Here is a 14,633-nt window from a genome sequence, read left to right as displayed (position 1 = left end):
GGTTAGAGGTGCAATGGCATCTAAAGCTTTCTCTTTGGGAGCGTGGCTAGAGGATATCCTAAATGCCGCAGACTGGTCCTCAGACTCCACTTTCAAGAGATTTTACTTTAAGCCAGTGTTGGCTGACCTAGTTCTAGGACACCCCCGCGCCGCTCGGCCACCAGCTGCTGCGTGTGCTCTCCCTGCCTGACTGCCTCGCTACCGCCGCGTGACCACGCCCCCTGCCCCCGAGCGGCGTGGCCCCTGCTCACCTAACCTGCCCCTGCTGTTTTTGCCTTGTTAAACTGTTTTTGTCAAATTGTATTGCCTGTTTTGCAGTCTTGTATATTTTCCTTCCTGTTTGCCGCTGTTTTTGCCGCCGTTCGTCCTCCCTCCCCGCTTCCCGCCACCGCCGCCAACCCCGCCCCTTTTTGCCTTCTGTACCCTCCCCGCTCCCGCCTCCCAGCTGCTCCGCCCCCCCGCGCACTTCGCCATATATGGCGACCGTGCGAACGCGCAGTGGTCACGCGCAGCGGGCTCGCCGATTGTGTGCCGAAGGCACGCCAAAGGTAAGCCCGTCTACGCCTGTCCGCGCCTGGACCGCGCCCAGTGCCAGGACCCCTGGCCCCCGCCTAAGCAAGACGACCCGCCGGACCTACGACGCCGCAACACTCTTCGCACTTAACACCGGCCGAGTCCCGGGATGCTACCGAGCCACCCCGAGACGCACCCACGGACCCTTCAGCTGCCACGCCTGCAAGTTCACCTGCATCCGGACCTGCCCGGCACCAGCACCGCCCAAGCCGAACACCAGCAGCAACCACCTCAAGTGCATCCTGCTCAACACCCGCTCTGTCCACAGACACGCCATCGAACTCTGGAACCTCTTAGACGCCACAGCCCCTGACGTTGCCTACATCACGGAGACCTGGATGAACGCCTCTTCAGCGCCCGACATCGCCATCGCCATCCCAGAGGGCTACAAGATCACCCGGAGGGACCGCACCGCCAACCAGATGGGAGGAGGCATCGCCATCATCCACAGGAACACCATCCGAATCACGACTAGCACCGACAACACCCTCACAACCGCCGAACACCTGCACTTCCAGATCCACACCGACCCGAAGACCACTCTCAGAGGCACCCTGATCTACCGACCCCCGGGACCACGCACTCAATTCAGCGAGGACATCGCCGACTTCGTCAGCCCGCATGCCCTCCCCTCCGCTGACTACATCCCCCTAGGGGACCTCAACTTCCACCTGGAGAACAACAACGACCTCAACACCAGCACCCTGCTCGACAACCTCGCCAACCTTGGACTCAAGCAACTGGTGAACACCCCCACCCACCTCGCCGGACACACACTCAACGCCGTCTTCTCATCCAGCAAAGACATCGCCTTCAGCCACGCCACGGAACTCCACTGGACAGACCACAGCTGCGTCCACTTCACCTTCAGAAGAACGACGATCCACCACCACCAGCAACAGGTTGCCCGAAGAAACTGGAACAAGATCACAGCCGACCAGCTCGCCGCTTCCCTGAGCCAGCACCCTCCTGCCAGCTCAGCGAACCCCAGCCAGGCCGCCGACAACCTCACGAAGTGGATCAGCAACTGCGTGGACGAACTCGCCCCTCTGAGGACCCCGCCAGCAGACCCGGCAGCAAGAAAGCCCCATGGTTCACCGACGAACTCAAGAGCTCCAAGAAGAACTGCAGAGCCCTTGAGAAAGTCTGGAGAAAGGAACCTACACCGGACAACATGACCGCCCTCAAACTCGCCACCCGGAAGCACCACCAACTGATCCGCACCGCCAAGAAAACTGCATTCAAGGACCGGCTGGACAACAACGCACACAACTGCAAGGAACTCTTCAACATCGTGAAAGAGCTCTCCAACCCCAACGCCAGAAACAACGACATCACCCCTTCGCAGGACCTCTGCAACTCCCTCGCCTCCTACTTCCACAACAAGATCGTGGACATACACAACAGCTTCAGCACCCATCCGACGCATGCCACAACCACAGCAACGCCGCCCACCACCACCATCCGAGCCTGGACTCCGATCAGCACCGATGACACCGTCCGCATGATGAACTCCGTCCACTCCGGATCTCCGACTGACCCCTGCCCTCACCACGTCTTCAACAAGGCCGACGCTGTCATCGCACCCCACCTGCGGGACATTATCAACACCTCCTTCGACACCGCCACCTTCCCCGAGAGCTGGAAGCACGCCGAACTCAGCGCTCTACTCCCGTTTCCAGCCAAAGTCATCGAGAAGACCGTCAACAAACAGCTGGCCGCCTTCCTCGAGACGAACGGATCCCTCGACCCCTCGCAGTCCGGCTTCCGAGCCAACCACAGCACCGAGACCGCCCTCATCGCCGCCACCGATGACATCCGAGCCCTGATGGACAACGGAGAAACAGCGGCCCTCATCCTCCTAGACCTCTCCGCGGCCTTCGACACCGTCTGCCACCGCACCCTAGTGCAGCGCCTCAGCAACGTCGGAGTCCAGGAGAAGGCACTGGAATGGATCGTCTCCTTCCTCGACGGAAGAACACAGAGAGTCCGCCTGCCACCGTACAAGTCAGAGGCCACCGAAGTCATTTGCGGTGTCCCTCAAGGATCCTCGCTGAGCCCTACCCTCTTCAACGTCTACATGAGCCCCCTCGCGGCCATCGCACGCCAACACAACCTCAACATAATCTCCTACGCCGACGACACCCAGCTGATCCTCTCCCTGACCAACGACCCCGCCGCCGCCAGAACCTGCACGAAGGGATGAAGGAAGTAGCCAAGTGGATGACGACCAGCCGCCTGAAACTGAACTCAGACAAGACGGAGGTCCTCATCCTGGGCTCCACACCCACCGCCTGGGACGACTCCTGGTGGCCCCCCGCCCTGGGCACCGCACCCAAACCGACAAACCACGCACGCAACCTGGGCTTCATCCTGGACTCCTCCCTCTCCATGACCAGGCAAGTCAACGCCGTCTCCTCAGCGTGCTTCAACATCCTGCGCATGCTACGGAAGATCTTCTGGTGGATCCCCACGGAGACCAGGAAGACCGTCACCCAGGCCCTCGTCACCAGCCGACTGGACTACGGCAACGCCCTCTACGCCGGAACCACCGCCAAGCTCCAGAAGAGACTCCAGCGGATCCAGAACGCCTCAGCCAGACTCATCCTCGACATCCCACGAAACAGCCACATCTCCGGACATCTGAGAGACCTGCATTGGCTCCCCGTCAACAAAAGAATCACCTTCCGCCTCCTCACCCACGCACACAAAGCCCTACACGATCAAGGCCCGAGCTACCTCAACAACCGAATCAACTTCTACGCTCCCAAACGTCACCTCCGCTCAGCCAGCCGCGCTCTCGCCACCGTCCCACGCATCCGTAGAGCGACAACAGGAGGAAGGTCCTTCTCCTACCTGGCCGCCAAGACCTGGAACTCCCTCCCGGCCGACCTGCGCCTGACCCAAGACCACCTCTCCTTCAGGAAGAAGCTCAAGACCTGGCTGTTCGAGCAGTAACGGCACCCCCCCCCTAAGCGCCTTGAGACCCAACGGGTAAGTAGTGCGCTCTATAAATGTTCTATAAATGTCACTGATTGATTGATTGTTGTTACTGGGATCCCTGGTGGTGGACAAGCTTTAAACTAGCCTAATCTGAAGCCTCCGGTCCTGCTATAGAATGCAAAATTTCCTAGCGATCGTGCAGGAAAGTTTTCAATTCTATTAAGGACGCGGAGCCGAGGATTAGCCCACCCTTTTTTCATTGAACCCTTCCAGAGCATCCTCGTACGTGGGTGAGTAAATAATTCATAATGAAGCTGTTTTTTGCAGTATTTTAATGTGGCTAGGGTTTTTATCAGATTGCTAAGGTCATTGCTGATTGGAATTTTATTTCTAGTACCTTAGTACCTCGTTATTACCCTGATCCTATTGTTTTGACTTAGGTTCGGATGCCGGCAAGCAAGACTAACCGAATACTGCCTTGATTGGGTCACAGGAAGAAGGAAGGGAATAGAGCGTCCTTGGGGGAAGTTATGGGGACGTCCTCGCACTGGATTGGCTGCCTCTATTGGGACTGCTTCAGTTTTAATTTTCCCTCTGTTTCATGGGAAATGTCTTTTTTATGTATTATTTGGTCTTTTATAAAGCTGCTGGAGAGAAATAAACAAGAGTTCAGCCAAATCCTCACCTCCGAGTCCTTAATAGAATTTAAAACTTTCCTCCACAATAGCTAGGAAATTTTACATTATTATTCACTGTGGCCGCAGTATGTTTTTCATGTCTGTTTTCCTGTATCCTGGTAGGCACGGCAGGGTGTAGCCAATCCTGCTGATTGGCAGTCAGCAGCTAAAGCCTGGTGGGCATGTCTAGTTGGATAAGTCTGTTATTGTGGCCCACCAGACATGCATACTTCAGGCTTCTGAATTGTGCAGCTATGTGCCTGGGGGAAATGCAGCACAGCTGCCCCAGTCTCCTTTGGAGTGCTGGATTCCCCTGCTAAGTGTTTGCTCTAATTCTGTTTACTAGTAAAAACAGCATGAGAGCGAGGCACGGATTGGTCCTTCAGGCTGCGGGGATGTGTCCATGACGAAGTGCTGCTCAGAAGGAATTGCAGGGGCGGGATTATTGAAGAGATCAGTATGTGTCGTCTTCACTGCCGGGAGTGTGCTTCTAGACTCTGGCGACCTGTGGTGGGTAGCTGTTTTATTTTTTACATTATTTGATTACATGAAGCAATCTGATTCTTGGAATAGTAAGGCATGACATGTTTGTGCTGATGATGGGCGATGTGTAATTACAGAGCACTGTGCAGGCCTGCCCATGCGCTCTCTGCTTGCAGCAGGCATCCTTTGATGTCAAGAGCAGGATTCCTTTTGGCACTGGATAAAGTGGGCCACCTGCTGAGCTGTGGGGGAATCGACAGAACTCTTTGATTTTATCAGCGCTGTGCCGCTCGGTCATGTGCTATAGTTTGGTGCTTTTTAAGTCGAACCTATAGCAGGGCGCATGCGCTGCAATAGGAAAACGACCTTTTGCAGCTGACCAGCACTTTTCACAAGCTTGTGCTTGTGACTGTTTTCCCTGCAATAATTCTATTGGCATTTGCGTGCATCTTACTTACGATAGCACGCAATTTGGTAAAGGCGGGCACATGTCCCACCTTTCCCAGCCAAAGTAACCGCCCACGGCCTAAGGCTTGCAGTTACGCGCAGGGGCACCATCCGTTAAATTATCATGCCCAGACACGGGCGCGATAATTGAAAACAGATTGCCTAGTACTCGATCTTGCGCTCACCACTTGTGGGCTTATTCTTGTTATAGAAGTGCTGTAGTCTATATAGAGCAGTCAGAACATGCCAAGCACTACATCAAACTTAGCACTAGGATTTCTATTGCGTCATCAGTAGTGTTTGTGTCTGAATGAACAAAGCTGTGCTTTTTCAGTCAGTGCGTGGAGCTGTGTCATCAGTCTTTGGCCAGAGCCGTCTGGCTGAACTTCAGGAAGAAAGTCACAGACGGCGTTAATTTAATGAAGTTTTGCGGTAATCGCCACCCAGAACAATAAAATTGCCTGGCACATGCTCGGCAGATGTTGTGAATTCATCCTGACAAGATGCGTTACATCTTTCGCGCCTTGTAACCCAGCTTGGAGGGAGTCTTGTGGCTCCGCTTTGGATACCCGTGCGGGCCATCTGTGCGCAGGAGGTCGTCGAGGCCTGAGTGATAATCCTTCAGCCGCCTGTTTTTAGAGGAGCCTGAGCAGCATCACATATTTCTGTTTCTCTGGCTGTAAACACGCGTATGACATGCTATGTAAGCTCAGCACTTTACAATGCATGGCCAACGTCTGGGCGCTACTCGGTCATCACTCATTACTTTATTATAAATACACTGGGACAGGACGGGAGGTTGTGCCATGCCCAGAGCCGATCCAGCATTACAGCGGAGTGGGTGTCTGCGGAGGGGTGGGGCGGCAGGAACTTCTGAAGTGGATAAACGGGAGCTATGAACTTGTGCAGAAGGGGAATGGGTGCTATGAACTTCTGCAGGAGCGGAATGGGCGCTATGAACTTCTGCAGGAGGGGAATGGGCGCTATGAACTCATGCAGGGGGCGCTATGAGCTCCTGCAGGAGGCGGATCAATGCTATGACCCCCCGCCCCCCATTGGAGAGTAGTGGGCGCCATAAACTTCTGCAGTGGAGCGCTATGAACTCCTGAAGTAGGGGAATGGGCGCTATGAACTCCTGCAGGGTGCGCTATGAACTCCTGCAGGGGGCGCTATGATCTCCAGCAGGAGGCGAATCAATGCTATGACCCCCTCCCCGCCCTTGGAGAGTAGTAGGCGCTATAAACTCCTGCTATGAACTCCTCCTGCAGGAGGGGAATGGGCGCTATGATACCCCGCTGGAGGGCAGTGGGCGCTATGAACTCCTGTGGATTGAGAATGCGCTATGAAATCCTGCAGGGGGAGAGTGGGCGATATAAACTCCTCCAGAAGGGGGAATGTGGAAATGAACTTTTGAAAGGAATGAGTGGGTGTCATGAACTACTGCGGGAGGGGGGGGAATTGGCGCCAGAACTCCTTCGGTGGTGGGGGGTCGGAAGGAGTTTCTGAAATTGATAAATGGGTGCCATCAAAATCTGCAAGAGGGCAGTGAGATGCAGGAACTCCAGCAGGAATGAATTGTTCACCACTGTTTGGCCGAGTGGAATATCATGTTGCAGTAGCAAGCTCATGATATACGATCTAAAAAGGCACAGCGGTATGTATCTCTGTTATTGACATAAGCAACAATTGATTCCCACGGGGTATTTAACCACATAAATCAAGTGGTCGTGAGGATTCAGGAGGGCACAGACCAAATCTTGATTACCTGAAGCCGTGTGATCTTGGACAAATTTCAATGAGAGATTCAGAGGCGACATGAAGCCTGGAGGGTGACACCACAATCCCCCAAGCATAAGAAAGGACTCAATGTCACTAGAATCTGTAAGAGAAATGAACCCATATGTCTGAACAGCATTTACAATTTACGTTACTGGACTTCAGCACCTGAAATCTGCTAGTTAGAGGGGTTTCACTCTGAGCAGCCTGGCACTGATGATCAAAATCACCCACTCATTAATTCCAAAACACTCAAAGTTTCCAACTTGTAATAACAGTGAATTGACCGTTTAAAAAAAATCATTAGCACAGTGTATAGCTCATCAAGTTTACCGTGAGATTGAAGTAAGATGCCTCTCTTGAAATTTGCTGAGCAAAACGTGATGGGTGGAATGCTTGAATTAATCTCAGCCACTGGTAATTCCAATCCATCATTTGTTTACCCACTAACCCCCTAAAACAGGTACCAGCCTTTTGCAAATCAGCTGTGGGCCTGCTCCAATGGGAAGACCCCGGGGCATATTACCAAGCAATAGCGATAATTATCGCTATTGCTTGGTTAGAGACAAACATTTACCGCTGAGCTGCGGCGAATTTTATCGCAAATAAACCTTGGTATTACCAAGGTTTATCGCAAATGCGATAAAAATCGGCTGCAATGCATGAATATCGCTGAAAAGTCAGCGATATTCATGCATTACCGAGCTAATGCTCTTAGCCATGTTATCCACCTCCCATTTGGATAGCATGGCTAAGAACTGCTCAGGGCAGGTGTTAGCTTTTGGAGATATTCGCGCTTAGCGCGATTATCTCCAAAAGTTGGTAATAGGAGATGGCGATGTTAGCGACTGTTTCCAGTCACTAACATCTTGGCACGCCCACTTTGCATGTCATTAGTGATAAATATCACTGACATGCAAAGTGGGGCCCAAGATGGCCGCTATCTCCTACTAGCAGTCGCTAACTGGTGTTAGCGACAGCTAGGTAATAGGGAGATAATTTTATCTCCGCTTTCTTGGCTTTTAAAGCCAAAAAAGCGGAGATAAACCCCCTTGATAATATGCCCCTCCATTTTTAAACTGGCAAGCCAGGTTCATTCTGAAACAGAGCACAAGCAAACCGAGACTAGGTTTTGGCAAATTTGAGCTTCATCAGTAGGTTGATTCCTGCGCTAGAAAGGCATCAGCCTAAAAGGGTAAACATTATATATGGACAGGGTCATTTTAATGCATAGGACAATTAATCAATGATGCTTACTGTTGGTGACCATGATTCTTTTGTACCCCCGTTTTCTCTTTCCTTTTTATGCTTTATAAGTTCACTTTCTATTTTGTCTCTCTTAATCTTGTTCCACTTCTCCCTTTTACTGTTTTCTTCTCTGCGCCTTCTCTCCTTTCCTGCCCCATCTCTGTTTTCCCTTTCTTTCCCCCCACAACTGACACGCCTTGACTGACAGTGGGTCCTTCCCACTCCCCTGTCCTAGGGCACTCCGCACTTACTTTTTTGTTTAGCCCCTATACTTGCTGTTAGGGACAATCATGTATCAAAGTCTGGTCTCACAGTTTCTAACATGGCATGTCTGCTCTCTTTCAATTTTGTGGGCCTTCTGGCTTGTTTCCAGCTTGGCCTCCTGTCTCTACAGTGATAGTCCTTCTTCCACCGCTGAATTTATCCATCATTTCTGGGCACTTTTTTCTTTCTCAGGTTACCTCAGCACCTCTCTGTTGCTAATGAGATAGGTCCTCCAATTATGTGACCCAGTAGAGACTGCGTCCAGTTTTAGGCCTGCTATCGCCACAGCAGTCCATCTGTGATTTCTGCCACCGCTTAGTTTGTCCACCATTTGGGTACAGCTTTCTCAACACCTATACATTTAATGGCCACTTCTTGCCTTCTATGCTGTAGTAAGTCACTGACAATTGACCTGCCTTCTCCCTCTGTAAGCAGCTGTTTTCGGTTTCCATCTCAATGCTTTTCTCAGCAGCTCTTGGTGGTCCATCTATCAGGAAAGTGTGAGTGATCGTTGACCTTCTACTTAGCTTGCTCAGAACTCACTCTCCATATATGCTGGAATCCTTGACTGTACTCCTATTTCATTCGAACTTTAAATTAGGGGTACTCTTTGGCCCCTTACTTGGCGTTATCCCCTTTTTATCCGCTCATTAACAACATAGAGGCTTGTCTTACTACTCTTCTAATTGGTGCATCGCTCTATCTTACTACTCTTCTAATTGGTGCATCGCTCTTCTCTTTTAGCCTCCTTTGGGCATTTTAATTTATTTCCTATTCCGATGATGACCAGTGCAGTCAGCTAGAGTTGAAACACCATCAACCAGAATGTTATGCATATTAGAGACCAATCATTTCAGAATTTTTACATTCTGTGCTGAATACCATCATTCTAGATGTACAGTTGTCGTTTTCCCATTTGACACACGTTTTGTACTTAAACTTCTCTTATTTACTTTATTAGATTTTTACATGTGATTGCCATTATTGAGATTCGGGTACTTTTAGCTCCCTCCATTGATGAGAAGCAAAAATATGAGTGCTTTATGACTAAGCTGTCCATTTCATCGTGGTTTGATTGAGGTCATCATTGTCTCAATTTTTTCATTTAACTTTAGTACCATACCATTAATTTGTTTTCTAAGTTTGCATCACTCACGAAACAACTGAGCACTTAGCAGGGGCATATTTTACCAGTAAGATAAACAATCAATGGCATAGCCAATAGGTCTCGCCTTTGGGATCTTATAAGTATTTAGTTATGCAGCAGGTCCCAAAGGCGAGGCCTATTGGCTATGCCAATGCTTGTTAAGTTTTGTCTTGAGATTAGTGAATCCACTTTTTTCACATTTTCAGCAGGTATTCATGTCATTCTAAACCACGAACAAGAGGTTACAAGGGTACTTCATGGAGGTACAGTTTAAGCATGAGCGAATTTTGCGGATCTCGCGTTCGCGAATTTTGCGGATTTGCGGATTCGCAATCCGCAAAATCCGCGAATTCCCGCGAATTTGCGGATTTTTTTTTTTTTTGTGTTCGCCCGTGTTTCTGCCAGTTCGCGAGGGTTTTGTACACTTTCGCAAATTGCGAACTTACCTGTCGGGTCGCAAGTTTCGCGAACTTGTTGTTTCTACGTGTCCAGCCTGTTTGGGACACTCTTCTTCATCACTGCCACTCTCTGTCACCACTGCCACTCTCTGACTACTCATGCCACCCTCTGGCCCACCCATGCCACCCTCTGTTTCATCACCACACCCTCTGGTTGTCCAGTGTACATTATTTTCGGCAAAGCAAAGCACACCTTCCCTGCCTCAAGTGACCTGAATTAATTTGGGGCTGATTCATGTGTCACAGAATATTTTTTTAGCTGGCACCTGCTTCCTTAGTGCGCCCTGATTAGTGATCTTTTGCACTTGCTAAGTGCTTTCATTGTTGCAAAATTAGTTACAACACCTGCCCTGCCCCAACTGACAATAATGAATTAGGGGCTGATTAATGGATTTTAACTTCCAGCCTGGCTCCTGCTTGTCTCCCTTAGCTGTAATTCAGGACCTTTGTGGCATATGTGTAACTATTCTGAGGTTCAGAGCAGGGTCACATAATAGTTTCAACTGGCAACTGAACTCTGGAGGGGCCCCTCAGGAAGCACTCCAGGAAATGGCTACTAATGATGAGCCTGAACTTTTGAACCTGGTAAGTAGTTACTTTCAGTTTTGCTAAGATCGTATTTCTGCAATTTTGCACTTATTCGCGGGGCGCGAACTCACGCGAACAGTGCGAGCAGTGCGAGCAAAATCCGCTGCTCGCGGATTTGCGGATTTTGCGGGAAATTCGCAAATCTCGCGGATTGCGGATTTCCCGAAAATCCGCAAAATCCGCGAGCGGAACGGATTTTCCGCCCACGCCTAGTACAGTTACAACAATTCTTTTTTTCTCCTTCTATGAGACAGACTCCCGCCGAGCTGCAGTCTGTGGACCTATGCTATCATTCAAAAACCAAAAGTATGGACACTTAATGAGAGGCTGAGCATTCTTAGTGCCCTCCCTCTTCATGAAAATTACCCTAATTACTATTAATAAGAAAAAACTAATGTTGCAGCTCTTCATTGCAAAGGAATTATAATAGGTAAAATATAAACATCTACATTTCTTCCTTGAGCGGCCTAGTACTACACTGGGCAAAGGCACTAATATTAAAACGTAGCATATCACCAGCAGACTATAGGCGCAGTGCGCACTAGTTGAACTTAGCAGTTACATTACACAGGAATTTGTTGTAGGCACCAGGGGCCTGATTTATGACTTTTTGCCGTAGGGAAGCGCAGCAGGCCTTCCTGCTGCGCTTCCCTACGGCAAAAGAAAAGGGCAGAAATGCGCCGTATCTATAAGATACGGCTCATTCCTGTCCTTTTCCCCTCCGCCTGCGCACAATGGGCTGCCTGCGCCAGCGCAGGCACCCTTGCACAATGGTGCAAGGGTGCATGCCTTGCGGGGAAGATTATTTTTGTACAGGAAGGGAAACCTTTCTGTACAAAAATAATCACAAGAGGCTTTTCCTCTTTCTATGTGTGCTGTAGAATGCAGCACACATAGAAAAAGGAAATACGAGGAGAAACAAAGACATTTCTCCCTGTTGCGCCTCCCTTACGCCTCCCCTGGGGAGGCGTAAGCTTTTGGCACTGCTTCAGAGTTACGATTTCTCGTAAATCTGGGGCAGTGTCAAAAGGCCATGGATGTTGCTGGGAACGCCCCCAGCAACACCCATTGCACACCCCTTTAACGCAGAACACTGCGTTAAAGGGACTGATATTTATCAGGCAGCAGTACGCCACAAAAACTGGCGTACTGCTGCCTGATAAATACCACGCTGGCTTCTGCGCCACGGAACTTCATGAAAAGTGAAGTTCCGATGGCGCAAGGGGCCTCATAAATGAGGCCCCAGGGGCCTGATTTATGACTTTTTGCCGTAGGGAAGCGCAGCAGGCCTTCCTGCTGCGCTTCCCTACGGCAAAAGAAAAGGGCAGAAATGCGCCGTATCTATAAGATACGGCTCATTCCTGTCCTTTTCCCCTCCGCCTGCGCACAATGGGCTGCCTGCGCCAGCGCAGGCATCCTTGCACAATGGTGCAAGGGTGCCTGCGTTGCGGGGAAGATTATTTTTGTACAGGAAGGAAAACCTTTCTGTACAAAAATAATCACAAGAGGCTTTTCCTCTTTCTATGTGTGCTGTAGAATGCAGCACACATAGAAAAAGGAAATACGAGGAGAAAAAAGACATTTCTCCCTGTTGCGCCTCCCTTACGCCTCCCATGGGGAGGCGTAAGCTTTTGGCACTGCTTCAGAGTTACGATTTCTCGTAAATCTGGGGCAGTGTCAAAAGGCCATGGATGTTGCTGGGAACGCCCCCAGCAACACCCATTGCACGCCCCTTTAACGCAGAACACTGCATTAAAGGGACTGATATTTATCAGGCAGCAGTACGCCACAAAAACTGGCGTACTGCTGCCTGATAAATACCACGCTGGCTTCTGCGCCACAGAACTTCATGAAAAGTGAAGTTCCGATGGCGCAAGGGGCCTCATAAATGAGGCCCCAGGCTGTTAAGTGATTTACTCAAAATCACAGGATGTTGAGCCGAGACACGAACCTAGTCACATCCTCTCCCCATCTGCTTTGCACCTCCCTACTCCTGCTTGAACTTTATATTTAACGTTCTGTCTCACCACTTTTTAAAAGCACCCGCCGCTACTGGACGGGTGCAGTGGGATTGGTGCAGGCCAGAGGCCATGTCGTGTGGCCAACTCCCTGCAGCGTACAGCCACAGGCTGGGGGTTGGACTCTAGTGGGAAGCTGGACTCAGAGCCTGGTGTCATTGAACATGTCATGAGTATTATGAGAGGTCATAAATAATGCTTAATCGGACTGAAGTTACAGTTAACTAAACTATAATTGATGAATTTCAGTGGTTTTTCGGGTTTTAAATGTTAGGTCTTATGCCATTTGAACAATTAACTATATACTACCTTCTAATGTAATAAAAAGTTAAATCAAAGCCTCTCTTGTGGTAATAGTGGATGCGAACAGCTTTCTGTATTGACTGCCCGATTATTAGTCTGCCTCTTTGCTGCCCACACAAAGCTGGTACATTTTCTCTTATTGGTCCCACCCAGATAACTAAATTAAAAGGGTACTGGGAAGAATATTTTGTTTGTGTATTGATTGGGAGTTTAGACTGAAATTGTGATAAAGAACACAGGTTGTAGTTAATCTGCCATGTATTTGGAGCCCAACATAACCATTGGATGGCGGATTTTCTAAAGGAGAGGCATGGGATGAGGAGGTGCCCATGTTATGCGAGGCCAAATATGCCAGCAATTCTCTATGGTGTCCTGTTCCTTGTATTGAGTGTTGACTTATTGATTTTGAGGAACTTTGCATGGTATGGCATATCAATGAAAGCTAATCCCTGAATTCTTTGGATTTTGTAAATGCAATCCAAATTGCTAAGTGGGGTCTTCTGTAAAATATTTCGTGGGGACATCAAACACAAGGATGGCACCTTCCTGTATACCTCCACTGCCCTGGTGCCCTTTTACCGATCTTGTGTGTTTGGCCTGTGGCACAACTGTTCACCAATTTCAGTTTGACATACTGTCTTAATTGCATTTACCTAGGAAGGACGCGGGCTGCGTAAGGCTTGTCCAGCCTTAACTTTTGCGCATATTCACTCCTTAAAATAAGTGGCCTTTTGAGCAGTCACAGTAAGGAATAGGCTCCCTGGAGATAAATCACTTGCAGCATCCATCTAGGTTTTTTATTTACATTTTTAGAGATGTGAAACATTGGTGCTTAGTATATTTATGCAAAAAGAATTTCACAGTGTCTGATGTTGTTCTGGGTATGATATATGCAATAGGATGGAATATTTTGATCTTATTTCTTACGAACGAAAAGATTTGCTTTCTGCTTTCATCAAAATCTCTTCTTTATTCCTAAAAATTGGAAAAAGCCAAAATAATAAATAAATTACAAATAAAATAATCGGACAACATACACTTACTGATATAAGTAATTGAATTTCTTCGTATTTGATTCTTATTGAAGAAGATCATCTTCTCATGGATGAAGGAGAATGCCATATCTCTAATCTCTTCCTAACTAGAATTATGACTGCATAGTGAAAGGTAGTATGATTTTGTCAATTGAGTGTGCAGATAAGATAGTTTACGCAGCAGATGGTCTTGGCTGAATTCAGAACATTTAGACGCAATTTCCAGTTTCCGTTAGTTAGTTTGTGTTCTGACAGACAGCATTAAGAGGGGTAGAGAAATCCGCTCTGGGTTGTCTTTTTTGGGGTGCCTGGACCTTTGACATATATCAGCATTTGGCTCCCTTTCTGGATAGCCTCTTTGCACTCTGCTTCCCTAGGTGTGACACACCCTGCTGCTGCTGATGGGAGACAACAGCAGATCAATACCTTGGGCATGAGTAACATTGAGGGGGAGTGGTGATGATGTTCAGGGGGCTGAAGAATGTTTAAATTGGCCAGGTATGGTGAAAGCACGCAAACGGGAGAGATTGGGTGGGGCATCAAGGGTATTACAGAGAGGGCTGGGGAAAAGGTGTGTAGAGAAGCTGGGATAAAAGGTGAGAAACATGTATCATGGGATAATAATCTCTCACTTCTTATGCCTTCCATAGCCCCCAGTTGACCTAATCTCTCTC

At 49.1% G+C, this 14,633-nt stretch overlaps 1 protein-coding gene across 1 annotated transcript in view; it reads right to left on the bottom strand.

The window, feature by feature from the left end:
* The window catches only part of LOC147716881 (B-cell antigen receptor complex-associated protein beta chain-like), a 218,745-nt gene that overhangs the window by 64,907 nt on the left and 139,205 nt on the right, over positions 1-14,633 (bottom strand). The window lies entirely within an intron of this gene.

This window comes from Lissotriton vulgaris, chromosome 5 (assembly GCF_964263255.1).
Source record: "Lissotriton vulgaris chromosome 5, aLisVul1.2, whole genome shotgun sequence".
Taxonomy (NCBI): Eukaryota; Metazoa; Chordata; class Amphibia; order Caudata; family Salamandridae; genus Lissotriton; species Lissotriton vulgaris.
The sequence above is the reverse complement of the archived record's forward strand: the minus strand, read 5'-3'. Positions and strand labels throughout refer to the sequence as shown.